The 15,035-nt window shown below is 40.5% G+C and overlaps 1 non-coding gene across 1 annotated transcript; it reads left to right on the top strand.

The window, feature by feature from the left end:
• Window positions 1-9,953: 9,953 nt before the first annotated feature.
• LOC141135923 (5S ribosomal RNA) lies at window positions 9,954-10,072 on the top strand. Its single transcript, XR_012243653.1, has one exon. It is a non-coding gene; the product is annotated as a 5S ribosomal RNA (ribosomal RNA).
• Window positions 10,073-15,035: the final 4,963 nt, after the last annotated feature.

Genomic DNA, 15,035 nt, shown 5'->3' with positions numbered 1-15,035 from the left:
ACCCCTTTCTGATGATACTTCCTGTGTGAATTATCGGCCTATCTCTCTGTTAAACCTCGATATTAAATTATTAGCAAAAATAATAGCAAAACGCCTCAATAGCATTATAGGAAAATTAATACATAGAGATCAAGTAGGCTTCATGCCAAATAGACAGGCAGGCGATAATATACGCAGGGCAGTGTTATTGGCACATATTGCTAAAAAACTGAAAATCCCTTTATGTTTTCTATCTCTCGATATTAAGAGGGCATTTGACACAGTATCCTGGCAATATATGCAATATTCATTACAAAAATGGGGTTTTGGACCCCACTTTTTAACATGGATCAAAGCATTATATAATAAACCCAAAGCCTATATAAAATATGCTGGATACAAATCTGAAGCCTTTAATATCGAAAGAGGTACCCGACTGGGTTGCCCATTATCTCCCTTATTATTTGCCCTTATACTCGAACCCATGGCCCAATACATCAGAACAAACCAAACTATAACTGGCATTGAAGTAGGAAGTATTACACACAAATTATGTATATTTGCAGACGATATATTACTTTTTCTATCATCACCACAGGTCTCTGGTCCTAACTTAATACCAGCTCTTGATGGATTTGCAGCCCTATCCGGCCTTATGATTAATCCTAAGAAATGCCTAGTGCTTAATATTTCACTCACAAACATGGAGTTGATCCCTGCTAGGGCTGCACTCCCATTCACATGGGCAGAAAAATCAATCCCATATCTTGGAATTCATTTAACAGCATCTCATTCTGAATTATTCTCAACCAATTATCCTCCTGTATTAAGACAGATCACAAATCTAATAAAACAATGGTCGCAACTTCCTTTATCCTGGATAGGGAAGATTAATGCAATCAAAATGACTATTCTACCCAAATTGCTTTATCTATTCAGAGTCCTCCCTATTCCAATTCCTTCCTATTTTTTGAGAATAGTACAAAAAAGAGCAACTTCGTTTATATGGGGCTCTTCTAAACCACGTATACCTATACACACACTAGGCCTGGGATACCCTAATTTTACTAACTACTACAGAGCAGCACATTTGGCCAGTCTGTCCAAATACCATGCAAACCAGGAAATCCCATTATGGGTATTTATAGAGGCTTCAGAAAATGACCCTCTATTAATATCAAATTTATTATGGCTTGATCCTAAAGACCGCTTTAAAATTCATAATCCCATAACTAAACACTTCTTATCTCTCTGGGATAAACTAAAAACAAAATATCAGTTACAATCTCCACACAATCCTCTCCTTTCTTTTATCAGAAATCCGGCCTTTTATCCGGCATGGATCTACCCAAATTCTTTTAAAGCTTGGACAACATCAGGCATTCAGACACTAAATGACTTCATAGCATCTAAATCATTCCTTTTATTCCCATCGCTTAGAGAAAAATATGATCTACCAAACTCTGAGATATTTAGATATCTCCAAATCAAAAATTTCTATACACCATTCCTAAAGGGGGATACACCATTATCCAAATTATCCATTTTTGAATCAATCTGTACAAAAGATCCATTTGCTAAAGGTACAATTTCATCACTTTATAATCAATTATATGGAGTAGCAAATCTTAATAGACCCTCTTACGTTCAGAGGTGGGAGGAGGACCTGGGACGAACTTTAGAAGACACGGACTGGTCTAACATATGGCTCACATCTAAGTCATCTTCACCCAACATCTTAGCACTGGAGACAAATTATAAAGTCCTAACTCGCTGGTACCTTGTACCCGCTAGAGTGGCAAAATATTCACCTAATACCTCAGCTCTTTGTTTTCGAGGATGCCCAGAAATAGGCACATATTTACACATATGGTGGACGTGCCCAGTAATCCAAACCTTCTGGAAGGAAGTCTTCGTGATTGCATCTAAAATATTTAATAAAATAATACAACCAGATCCATATTTAACTTTACTTAATCTAAAACCGGAATGGTTAACACTCTCTCAATTCAAACTTATGATCCAACTAATAACGGCTGCAAAACAAACAGTGGCCAAGGCATGGAAATCTCCTACATTGGTACTAGCAGAAACTATTCACAGAATGAATAATACAATGTCCCATGCTAAGATGGTAGCCATCGATCAAAATCAAATTCCAAAATTTGAAAAACTTTGGCATCCTTGGATAAAACTACAGTTCCTGTCAAACTTCAATGACTCTCTCCTGTTGCCATGGTAACAGATTAAATGACTTACAGAGACACCCATTCTAAGGCTTCAAAGAGAACTAAAAAGAATAATAAACTGACGAGCGGGACAACCTTGTGGACCATACCTCTACCTTTCAACCCTTTTTCTTCTTTCTCTTTCCTTTTCTCCACCTTACGATTAAAGCTCATTATCAGAATTTATTTGACCTATATACACTCTACTTGTAAACAATATGTATAGTAGGTATAAATCATTTAAATACCTACAAAAGTAACTAAGGAAATGATATATATCTTTAATTTAGGTTTACGTGAACCCAATGTTTAATATTTGAAATTTCATGATCTTTGCCTATATAAACCCTACTGTAAAACAATGAGCTTACTTTATAGATCCTTGTAAACTTACTTTATGAATCTTTATAATATTGTATACTCAATAAACTTCTTTTGACAAGGAAAGATGTTCTTGTTCAATGTTACTAACTTCATGAATGTTATATGGTTCATTGAAATTACTATCACACGTAATCGAAATAGCCCTAACATGACCTCACACGTCCCGTATTTAGATATCCCAAAACGCAGTTTTTGACACACCTCTTACTACCCTTCGCTGCAACTGCATATCTTTATTCGTCCTCTTCAGTGCTACAGCACTCATTCCCCCCTTAGTTTACCAACCCCACATAGCTGTCCATATGGACTAGAGCTAACAATTCGGACCTTTTCCAATAGATGGATAGGCACGCCTACGACCATCTCCGGTACCGACTTAGTTACGTACCCAATTGAATAACTGAGGTACTTACCCCACTCCCCACAAAACTAATCTCACTCATTCCCTCTCCCCTCCCTCTCCTGAAATCTTCCCTCTCCCCCTGTCTTTCTCTCTCTTTACTCTTACCCACCCTTCTCTTCCCCTTTCACATCTTTTCTATACCAAATCCCTCTCGCAGGTAGGGGCCGCTCCTCTCTTCCTCCCCATTTCCCACATACTCACTGAGCCAACCCATAAAACACGCAAGAGCCTCAGAACAGAACTAAATACACGTAACACCTCCCGCAATTCTACAAATACATACCATGTCGAAAGAAGCAACCACTAATCAACAACTTTCATTAAAATGCCTGTCTTTTAATGTAAAAGGCCTAAATATCCCAGAAAAGAGATCGCAAGTCCTTTCAGCTTTAACTAAACACAAAGCCCATTTCCTCTTGCTACAAGAAACACACTTTCGTACAAAGAATACTCCCAAGCTAACAAATCACGTATATAAGCAAGCATTGAACTCTACAAACCCAACCTCTAAAACAAAAGGAATCTCCATACTCATTTCCAAACACACTGACTTTCAACTATCTGACTCACTGGTTGATCACGAAGGTACATACATTTTTGTTAAAGGCACATACGCATCTAAACCAATCACAATAGCAAATGTGTAAACTTTTTCAGACAAATCTGTGACCTTCTTTCTACCTTCCAAGAGGGCATAGTAATACTTGGTGGAGACTTTAATGTCCCACTAAATCCGACACTGGACTCCTCTACAGGGACCTCCGCGCTCCCAAATCATGAACTATGGCAGATTAAACTCCAACTGCAAAACCTGACCCTTCATGACACATGGTGTACCATGTTCCAGACGGAAAAAAACTACACATTCTTCCCCCCCCCCACATCAGAAGTACTCGAGAATTGACTACATATTTTTATCCCAGACAGACTTATCATTCCTCTCAGAAGCCACAATAGAAAATATGTTTTTATCCGACCACCACCCCATCACGATAACTCTAACATTTCCAGAATTCAACAAAAGAACTAAAACTTGGAGATTGAACCCTTCCCTCCTTAAAGCGGAGTTCCACACAAAAATGGAACTTCCGCTTTTCGGAACCCTCCCCCCTCCGGTGTCACATTTGGCACCTTTCAGGGGGGAGGGGGGTGCAGATACCTGTCTAAGACAGGTATTTGCACCCACTTCCGGCATAGACTCCCGTCCCCACTGCGCTGTCTCCTGGGAAACACACAGCTCCCAGGAGAGAGCGGGGACCACTTACGATGCGCAGCGCGACTCGCGCATGCATAGTAGGGAACCGGGAAGTGAAGCCGCAATGCTTCACTTCCTGATTCCCTCACCTAGGATGGCGGCGGAAGCTGCCGAGAACCAAGCGGGTTCTCAGCGTCGCCTGCCGACATCGCTGGACCCTGGGACAGGTATTTGTAGCTGCTGGCTTTTAATATTTTTTTTTTTTGGCGGTGTGGGTGGACCCCCCTGCTTTAAAGACCCTGAAACACAAAGACAAATAAACACCCGACTTAAATTATACTTCCAGGAAAATTCTTCCCCAGACATCACTCCTATCACACTTTGGGAAGCTAAAAGTGTGTTATTTGGGGGAAACTTATATCCTTAGCAACGAACACTAAAAAGAGACATCAGGCACAGATTGCATCACTTATCAAAACTGTCAATAGACTTGAAACAACACACAAGCAATCTACCTCCCAATCCACACTACAGGACCTCTTACACGCACGATCTGCCTTAATGGATAAACTAGGGAAACAACGACAATACATTCTCAGACAGAAAGTGTTCTACGAGCACGGTAACAAGAGTGGGAGATTACTTGCCCGCACGATACAGGCAGCCAAAACCTCATCTATAATCCAACACCTTCACACTGATCAAGGCACACTTCTCTCCAAAAACGAAGGCATAGCCGCCCACTTCGAAAAATTCTATTCTAAACTTTATAATCTGCCACGTCACAACACAGGACTACCTAATAATCCCGGACCACCCATCCCAAATACGTGACTTTTTAGCCCAATATTGTCCCAAACCAATCACTGCACAACAAGCTGAAGCCTTAGAACACCTATTGACCACTGGGGAGCTGGATCTTGCTATAAAGCAAATGAAAGTGGGTAAGAGTCCAGGTCCAGACGGACTACCACTAATCTATTATAAAAGCTTTTCAGAGACACTCCCACCTAAAATGCTAACAGCTTTCAACTCCCTATCGAATCCATTCACCCCATTAGGCAACATGCTAGAGGCCCACATAGCAGTCATACCAAAAGCAGACAAAGATCCTTCCCAAGCGTTTAATTATAGACCCATTTCACTACTTATTGTAGATATGAAATTATACGCAAAGATGATAGCAAACAGACTATTACCCTTAATCCCTGGCCTTGTTTCATCTGACCAAGTGGGCTTTATCCCAGGTAGAGAGGCCAGGGACAATACCATACTACCCTGAACATTCACCACTGGCTCACCTCCTCGGACACTAAGGGATTCCTTTTATCACTTGATGCTGAGAAGGCGTTTGACAGGGTGGCCTGGGATTATATGCGGGAAGTGTTAAGGGGCATTGGCCTGTTGCCACGCATGTTTGCACACATTAACGCCCTATATGACAATCCCTCAGCAAGGGTTAAAGCAAACGGCCTCCTGTCAAACGCCTTTCCAATAAGCAATGGAACTCGCCAGGGATGCCCATTGTCCCCCCTGATCTTTGTCCTGACTCTAGAACCCCTTTTAAATAGATTACGCGCCAACACAGACATTCAGGAAATCTCTATCAACCAGAGGGAATTTAAGGTAGATGCATTCACAGACGATATTCTATTATCACTGCAATCACCTCGTGTGTCTCTACCCAACTTATTGAAGAACATTAACCACTTTGGTGTGTTATCAAACCTCAAAATCAACTACCTCAAATCCCACGCCTTTAATATTTCCCTCTCCTCACAGGATGCTATCCACTGCCAAGATTCCTTTCCTTTTCAATGGAAAGGAGACGCCATTACTTATCTAGGCATTCGAATCACTAGATGACTCACAGACCTCTATAACCATAACTTCTTAAGTACCCTATCAAAAATCCAGACGGATTTAAAAAACTGGGCCACCCTCAATGTCTCATGGTTTGGACGCTCGGCCTTAATAAAAATGATTATCCTTCCCCGCCTTCTTTATCTAATGCAGACCATTCCAATTTATTTACCCCCCTCCTTTTTTTTATCATATAAAAAAGCTTGTACAACCTTCATTTGGAAAAACAACTCCCCACGAATTAAATATACACGATTGATGTGTGACAAGACTAAGGGTGGGATTGCTCTCCCAGACCTCCATAAGTACTATCTGGCCTGCCATCTAACTAGAGTGGTAGATTGGAAAACCAATAAAATGGGGAAGACCTGGGTCCCACTGGAAAACACTTTCATACATAAACCAATACACATCCTTCCTTGGCTCCCACCAAAACATTGGCCCCAACCCGTTAAGACACATCCACTTATCTACCCCTCATTGCTTGCTTTTACTACAGCAGTGATTTCCTTTCATATATCCTCACAACCAGGGCCTCTGACCTCCCTAAGAGGGAACCCAGATTTCCCCCCCAGGAGAGTCAAATACATTCTTAATACAAGAATGGCCACATGACGATATCCAAACATGCCACTTCTTCCACGAAGGTAGGTTACGATCCTATGAAAACCTAATATCCATATCCCACACAAAGGGTTTTCCTTTTTGGTCTTACAGACAGTTGAGACACTTTTTTACCTCCACAGACTCCAATGACATATGGTCAAGACAACTTACACCATTTGAAACTCTTTACTCTCATACCACACCACAAAGACACCTAATATCTCTCATTTACTCTCTCCTCCAAGAAAAACCCCATCCCTCACAGACAGAAACCTTACGATTATCCTGGGGTAGGGATCTAAGCATAGCCTTTACTGTCGATGAATGGGAAACCATTCATATACATGCACACAAGGGATCATTAAACGTAGCAATGCAAGAAAATGGCTACAAAATAATCACAATGGTACAGAACACCGACTCGCCTACACAAATTCTCACCCTCAATTCCAAACACCTGCTGGAGGTGTAATAGAGAGAAAGGATCCATGATCCACATTTGGTGGGAGTGCCTAGTGCTTCAAACATTCTGGAAAGAAGTACATTCCATAATACAACGAGTCACTACCTACACCCTGGATTTTATTCCAGCTCAATATCTCCTCCATCATACAACCCTGCCTAAACAATCCTATCATAAATCACTGGTCATGCACATGGTTAATGCGGCCAGATTATGCATACCTGTGTAGCGGTCATAATATATGTATAACCTGATGTTGCACATATCTTAGCATTTGGCGCCATCTAGCCGCCAAAATATATATATATGGACTCCATTCTTTATTTTTCTATTATTGTTCAGATGTGACCTGGATGTGTTTGTTTACATCTGGACATTAACTTAACCTACCCATGATGCTCAGTAACTCCCACAAACCTCAGGGAGCAGAACTGCATTGTGGGAAAGCTTATAAAAATACTGGGGGCGGCCATCTTAGGTCTCTTGAACACGCATGGCCAGCCTGGGAGGATCTGTGTGAGATTTCCAGCACAGCTCGGCCTACCTCCACGGAACAGCGATCAGAGCAGCGGTACTGTGACATCCCAGAGAGCTGGATCGGCGATGGGGCAAGACTGGATAGGAGTCAGAGGAGCCTGTTGGAGTCATCTGGGAGTTCTGGAGCATTTTGTTGTGTGGAGCGGAGCACCGCAGTAGCACCAGCCGGCCGGAGGCAGAACCCTGTACATCAGAAAGGAGTCTTCTGACAGCACTGTCCTGGTTGGGTGAGAGGGCTGTTGCCCAAACGTTTGATGCACTTTTACACATCCTTTTACACAAGGCAGAGTTGCTGGGACCCATAGTCCCACAAGTGAAGTCAAGAGGATCCAATACTAAGTCATTGCATCAAAGTTAGTTATAGTGCTGTTGCACCAGAACTTTGCTTTATATCTCAGCTTACTTTGACCAGGAGTTCATTAACCCTTGGATTACAAATTAACTTTGTTGCTAGCAGATGAAAAGAAGAGAAAGAAGGACTGTTCAGTAACACATAAGGCCTTGGGTTATTTTATTATATCAGGGCGGTGTGATATTATAGGAGGGAGCTCCCTAGTGTTGTATTGTACTTGATCAAATTAGTCATTTGATTTAACACAGCATTAAGCACGCAGGAAGTGGGATAGTGCCCGGAGTGAGATACACTCACTCTGACGATATCCTATTTACTTTGTTATACCTCTCATACATTACTTCAGACTTTATACACCTGTATTGTATCTTTGTAAAGTTTATTTGTCTATCAGACTATGTTGGTCTGACAGTACAATCATTGTAGTTTAACCTTTTTAATACAACTACAGTAAATACGATTATTATTTAAGTACAACTGTGTGATTGTTGTTTTACTCTTCATCACCAGCCAAGAAGAGGATAAGGTAATTACAAACAGGTATACTGTATTGTGCATTGTGAAATTGCTTTATAGTTCTGTTGTGTCTACATATTACTCCTTATCATGGAACCTGAAGTGTCAGAGGCAGGGCTAGCTTCAGGGGTCTGGGATGGCCAGTGGGAAAGCGAACAAATTAGCAGCTCCTACGGGGGTAGTGCGCTACATGGAGGTCCAACCGAGATTTCCCAACTGAAAATAGAGCATGTTGATCAAATCTTCGTGTACGAGAAATACCCAAAACTATTGTTGACCTTCATTCTACTATGACTGCACTTTTCCAAGAACTACTACCGTCAATCCCGGTCGATTGTTTGGAGATGGATAGGATTCACAGAGCTTTAACACGACGCAAACCAGAAGGTCGCCCTCGTGATATTATTGCAAAATTCCACTCAGCTCAGTCAATGAGAATCTTTTTGGGTATTTGAGACAAAGGTTGGGGTCCCTTTAGGGTTGAACATTGAGTTTGACCTTAATTGTTTTATTTCAGACTGTTAGTTTATGTTGGTTTCTAGCCCCTTACCATTTAGAATATTGGTCCATAATTTATATTTGTTTGTGGTATATGTATACATTCTAATTGTATTTGTGTACAGATGAGGTGGTTGTACTGATGTCTTTTTATTATAATTTTTCTATCAAATTTATATTCATATTTTTAACCCCTGTAGGTCCTACACAATATTACATGGGGTGGCAATATATGTATTTTGTTTGACTTTTTCCATTTCACTTTTCTTATATATCACTCTGGTGACAACTGGGAAGGAATAGCATTTGTTTTTGGTACACATTCTCCATCTGGAAAAGTGTGTAGGACACCTTACGATGGATTCTGCCATAAGGGAGGGGGGCGACTTTATGAACTTCCCCCATATGCTTCAATTATAGCCTCTTTGGGGTATCCCCATAGGTACTTTTTGAGTAGCCTCCCTCCTCTTAGCTTTATAACTATATTACATTATTTTTATAATAATTTTTACTTTATTATAATTAATTTTTTATTAACGTTAGCCTTGTTCCTGCTCCCTATGTCTCTGATTAGCTGCTAATTTTATGTTAGCCTGCTTGCCATTGTGGGTGAATGTTGTTATTACCCACGCTAACAGGCCAGAGGAATGAAGGAGGCGCTCTTGGGAGCGATTTCATGTCGTTGCCAAGGAGACTGGAATTTGCATCTCGATCTGTCCAGGGGGTGACGTGGAAGGGAGGGGCGGAGAGCGCATTGCGTCTGCACTCCCTGTTGCCCTTCACTTAGTCTGTGAGCGACGTGTATGAAAGGGGTGGTTTGTTTGTTGTGCTCTCGCCCCCCATCCCCGTCTCCATACGAACGCCCCTTTAGAGGGCGGGCTTCTTCCCAGGACGCAGCAGCGTTAGCTGCCATTGAACGAGATGGATTTGCCTACAGCCACATCACCCTGAAAGCGCCCGATCTTGTCTGATCTCGGAAGCTTAGCAGGGTGGGGCCTGGTTAGTACCTGAATGGGAGACCGCCTGGGAATACCAGGTGCTGTAGGCTTAAAATTTTTTTTTTCTTGTCTTTTTTTTTTTTGACCCGGAAATGGGGGCGGGCTGTCTTTCAGGACACAGCAGTGTTCACTGCTATTGGCAGATAAGGATTTGGCCCTTAATGCTTTAGCTCATAACATGGGAGGAATGGTGGCTGCCTATCAGTAAGTTATCAGTGTATTCAGCTTGCTTGTGCCCTATTAGATTTGTAGCCACTCCTGATTCTCTACTACTTAGTAGTTAGGTCCATTCACCTGTGTATTATTGGAGAGTGGGCGGGGTTTCCAGTATCATCATGAATTGTATGTGGAACCAGGATTAGATATAAGAGCTGACACACGGGTCCCCAATCAGATTCGCTGAGGAAGTCCACACGGACGATACGCGTGCAAGGGGCTCTGTGATGTCAGTACAGCCACCCATCTGGTTCATTTTATGCTGTATACTCCTGCACTGAGAAACAGTGCTTACTTTGTGAGTAATATTTTTCTTATTTAATAAATGTAATACCTTTTTGTATGGAGAGCACTATGTCCTGTTATTTTTGTTTTTAACATGATATATATCAACCGATGAGACTGAATTTGAGATACTGCCTGTGGACCCCTATCTCCATAATCTACCCTGTGGAAGGGAATGCATGAGTGACCTTGCTGTTAACGCAGAAGGTCCACTCAATAAGGTGAGCAGCCTAGACCCTTGGTGGAGGTTCACATTGGTGGTGATACAACGAATACAATCTTATCCTATCACTGCACCCTTTCCTTGCCAACTGAGGGATCCCCCTTCTGCAAGTGGGCAGCTTTTGATCTCCTCAGACTAAGATATACTTTTTGGGACTTTGCCTCATGCATTTTATTTATGTACGTTTAATATGTACATTTTATGTGTATACATCTGACCTGTATTGAGCGCTGCACTGCTATATTTTGTGAGCATAGTAACACTGTATTGCTCTGGTGAAATTATTAGGATGGTTAAAACAAGAAGCACTGCAGGGCAAAACATTTTACTTGAATATGGAATTCAAGAAAGTTCCAAATCTTCCCCCTCTACAAACCAATCCAAGCATTTCTGAGTTTTAGAAATGAGCTATTTAACCCTTTCTGTAATTTACTCTGTTCCTGTTGACAGGCAATGTTTGGCTTTTTTCTCAACCATGGTGGCGAATGGAGCACCTTCACCTTGATTTGTGTTGAGAGCCTCAATAATTCCACTGTTGGGCTGTGGTTAAGTCATCAGCATGCTCATGATGGGCCCCGCCCTTAGGTGCTACAGTGTGCATGGTTTTGGCACGTTTATGTGCATGACACGATGATCTCTCCTCCTGCCCTGGAGGAGAGATCATCCAGACATTGGAGCTTCTGGTAGGTAACCATGCTGTTCATATGCGCATAGATCTTATTCTTTATAAATAACATTAAGGTGCTGGTTTACCTGCATTATATTATGTTTTATTTTTAGACGATGGTGGAACAGCACGATGGGTCCATTTATACTCCCTTGTTAGTATGTTCATGCCAGTAATAGATCCATATATGGCCCAGAACTATTTGTTTGTACAATTTCTGAGGTTAACAAACATTATATTGCAGCCATTTCTACCAGCATCTAACTCTAATAATAAATTAACAATATTTTGAGTATATCTAAATGTAAAGTAAATCAATAGGATCACATCCATCATAGGTGTGGCCTTGGGCAGTGGAATAATAGTTAATTGAATCATCTAATTTTCAGCTCACCTTTTTGATACCGTATGGTGGATTAATTATTGGTCTATGTTCCACAGTTTTTGTTATATCGATGAGCGCTCTTTTTCTTTCTCATCCCTTGAGATCTTGTTGGTTGTCCATAGCTGCCTAGATCCATATGATTTGGCTTTAAATATTGGCTGACCTTATTGTGACATCATCCTGACAATTGTAAGTGACATTTATTACCTGTGACTTCCTTGCTATTTTAGTGTTTTGGGCTTATTTTCACTGTGTTTGTTTTATTATGCATAGATATCCTCCTTAAATCTCCTAAGGGACAAAATGCACCACAAACAATTCTCCTTACTATTTGCATTGAAGACCTTGGAAATACTGTGGGGTGGAAATGTGTAAGGTGCAGGACTGAGTAATGTCTTTTGTGTTGTATGTACATGTTAGCCTGTAGCACAAACTTTCAAAACAATTAATTGTTTTATATATGTAAAATAAACATATTAATTTTATACAAGAATATCTACATTGGTGCCTGTCAAATTCCCAAATTAATCGTTCTTTGTATTTTTTTAAAAGGATGGTGGTACTTGCACTAGAAGGGTTTTTGATTCCCTTCTTCAATTTCTGTATAGTATATTTCGTTCTTGTTATTCCCCTCTAAAGAAGGTGAATTGTGTATGTAAATAGACTTTTATCAAGCTTGACATGGACAAGTTGTCTTAGGTTCGGTTCACATACAGTATATGCAAATTGGATGTGTTTTGTACCGCATCTGATTTGCATGACATGTGAACCAACCGGATTTCTATAGAGCCTGTTCACAGGATGCAGTGCATTTTTAAAAAGAGTCCTGCATGATTTTCAGTCCGGTTCAGGTGTGATTTCAAGTGTCATGCACCTGAATCAAAATGCACTAGACTTTGTTGAAAAATCGCAATGAAACCAGCCCCACACATACAGTTAGGTCCATATATATTTGGACACAGGCACAATTTTCATACTTTTGGCTCTGTATGCCACCAGAAAAAAAATTAACTGAAACAATCCAAATTAATTTGAAGTGCAGACTTTCAGCTTTAATTCAAGGGGTTGAACATAAATAAAAAAATGAAGTACAAATTTTAGGAGCTGCAACCCTTTTTATACTGCCCCCCCATTTTTAGGGGCTCAGATGTAATTGGACAAATTAATATAATTATAAATAAAACGTTCATTTTTAATAATTTCTTGAGAATTCTTTACTGACAATGACTGCCTGAAGTTTGGAACCCATTGATATTACCAAAGACTAGATTTCCTCCTTTCTGATGCTTTGCCAGGCTCTAACTGCAGCTGTCTTCAGTTATTCTTTGTTTGCGGGTCTTTCTGCCTTTTGTTTTGCCTTCAGCAAGTGAAATGCATGCTCAATTGGGTTGAGGTAATTGACTCAGCCATTGCAGAATATTCCACTCTTCCTTCAAAAGCTCCTGGGTTGCTTTTGCAGTGTGTTTTGGATCATATGCCATCTGTACTGTGAAGTGCCATCCAATTAACTTTGCTGCATTTGGTTGAATCTGGGCTGACAGTATATCTCTAAACACTGCAGAATTAATCCAGCTGCTACTGTCTTCTGTCACATCATCAATAAACAGCAATGGCAATGGCTCAGTGCCACTGGAAGCCATGCATGCCCATGCCATCACACTGTCTCCACCATGTTTTATATATGTTGTGTGCTTTGAATCATGAGTTGTTCCAAGCCTTCACACTTTTTTCTATACGTCATTTTGGTCCAAAATAATCTTAGCTTCATCTGTCTAAAGAATGCTTTTCCAGAACTGATCTGGCTTTTTTAGATGTTTTTTGGCAAAGTCTAATCTGGCTTTTCTATTCTTCAGGTTTATGAATTGTTTTCACCTTGTGGTGAACCCTCTGTATTTGCTCTCGTGAATTCTTCTCTTGTTTGTAGATTTTGACAATGATACGCCCACCTCCCGCAGAGTGTCCTTCACTTTTCTGGATGTGAATATTTTTTTCTTTACCATATAGAGGATCCTGTGATCATTCACCACTGTTGTCTTCCGTGGACATTGAGCTTCGTTTTTGAAGCCTTACAATGGCCTGTTTCACATACATGGACAACTCTTTTGAACACATGATGTAGATTCACAGGAATAGATTCCAAATGCAAATATCACACTTAAAATCAACTCCAGACTTTTTACCTGCTTACTTGATGAAGAAATAATGAGGGAGTAGCCCACACCCGACCATGAAACAGCTTTTGATTTAATTGTCCAATTACTTTTGGCCCCTTGAAAAAGGGGGATGGCTAATCTTAAGAGCTGTAATTCCTAAACCCTTCCTCCGATTTGGATGTACATACCCTCAAATTAAACCTGAGTGTGCACTTTGAGTCCATATCCATTATCTAACTATATGAATGTTTTGGTAAATACCTGAAAAAAATCTAAAATTGTGCCTGTGTCCAAATATATATGGGCCTATCTGTATGTGATCTAGCTCTTACACTGATTTGCTACCTTTTTTCCTTGCATTTTTATTGTTTACTTGCCACAATATTTCACAGAAGTAAAGCTGTGAAGCCTAGAACAAAACTGTTAACTAAAAAAATTCTAAAACTGCAAGCTACCAACATTCCATATGAGATCTCCCATAAAATAAATATGTTTTAAATGACATTTTTTGTGGACAACATCACTATAATTTTTGAGTACCCCTTAAAAACCTACTTTTACAAAACATAGCTAATGGATCTGGTAAAAATGTTTTTCCAGTCCCCAAAGCAGGATTCTATGGTTTTCCAACCCCCTGCTCACCCTCCATGATGCTCCCCACCAGACTTTCCTCTTCTTCTCTGGTGGTGGTAGGAGGAGCTTACCCCTGCACATAACAGTACACAGTATGTACATAATGATGTGTGAGTGTTTTTTAAGTGCAGTATTCTGAGCCTAGAATAATGAGACAGATCTATGACAGCCTGGACTGAGAGAAATTGGTAGAACAATGCAGGCCATCATTCAACATGGAAGATTGACAACATCTAGAGGTGTAAAGGAGTTACTGCGGTGGACAACTTTAGATTCAATGTGAGTATTGCAGCAAAAGCTGTTTTTGATAATACAGCTGGCCTCAATTTTTTTTTGTGGGAATTAGTGGCACTAATACAATGATCAGCACTAAAAATATCACTGTATATCTAGGGTGATCAAAGGGTTAACTGTCCCTAGCCAGTGTTTTTGTGTACACAGTGTGCTGCTT

This window comes from Aquarana catesbeiana, linkage group LG03 (assembly GCF_042186555.1).
Source record: "Aquarana catesbeiana isolate 2022-GZ linkage group LG03, ASM4218655v1, whole genome shotgun sequence".
In the NCBI taxonomy this organism is placed as follows: domain Eukaryota; kingdom Metazoa; phylum Chordata; class Amphibia; order Anura; family Ranidae; genus Aquarana; species Aquarana catesbeiana.
The sequence above is the reverse complement of the archived record's forward strand: the minus strand, read 5'-3'. Positions and strand labels throughout refer to the sequence as shown.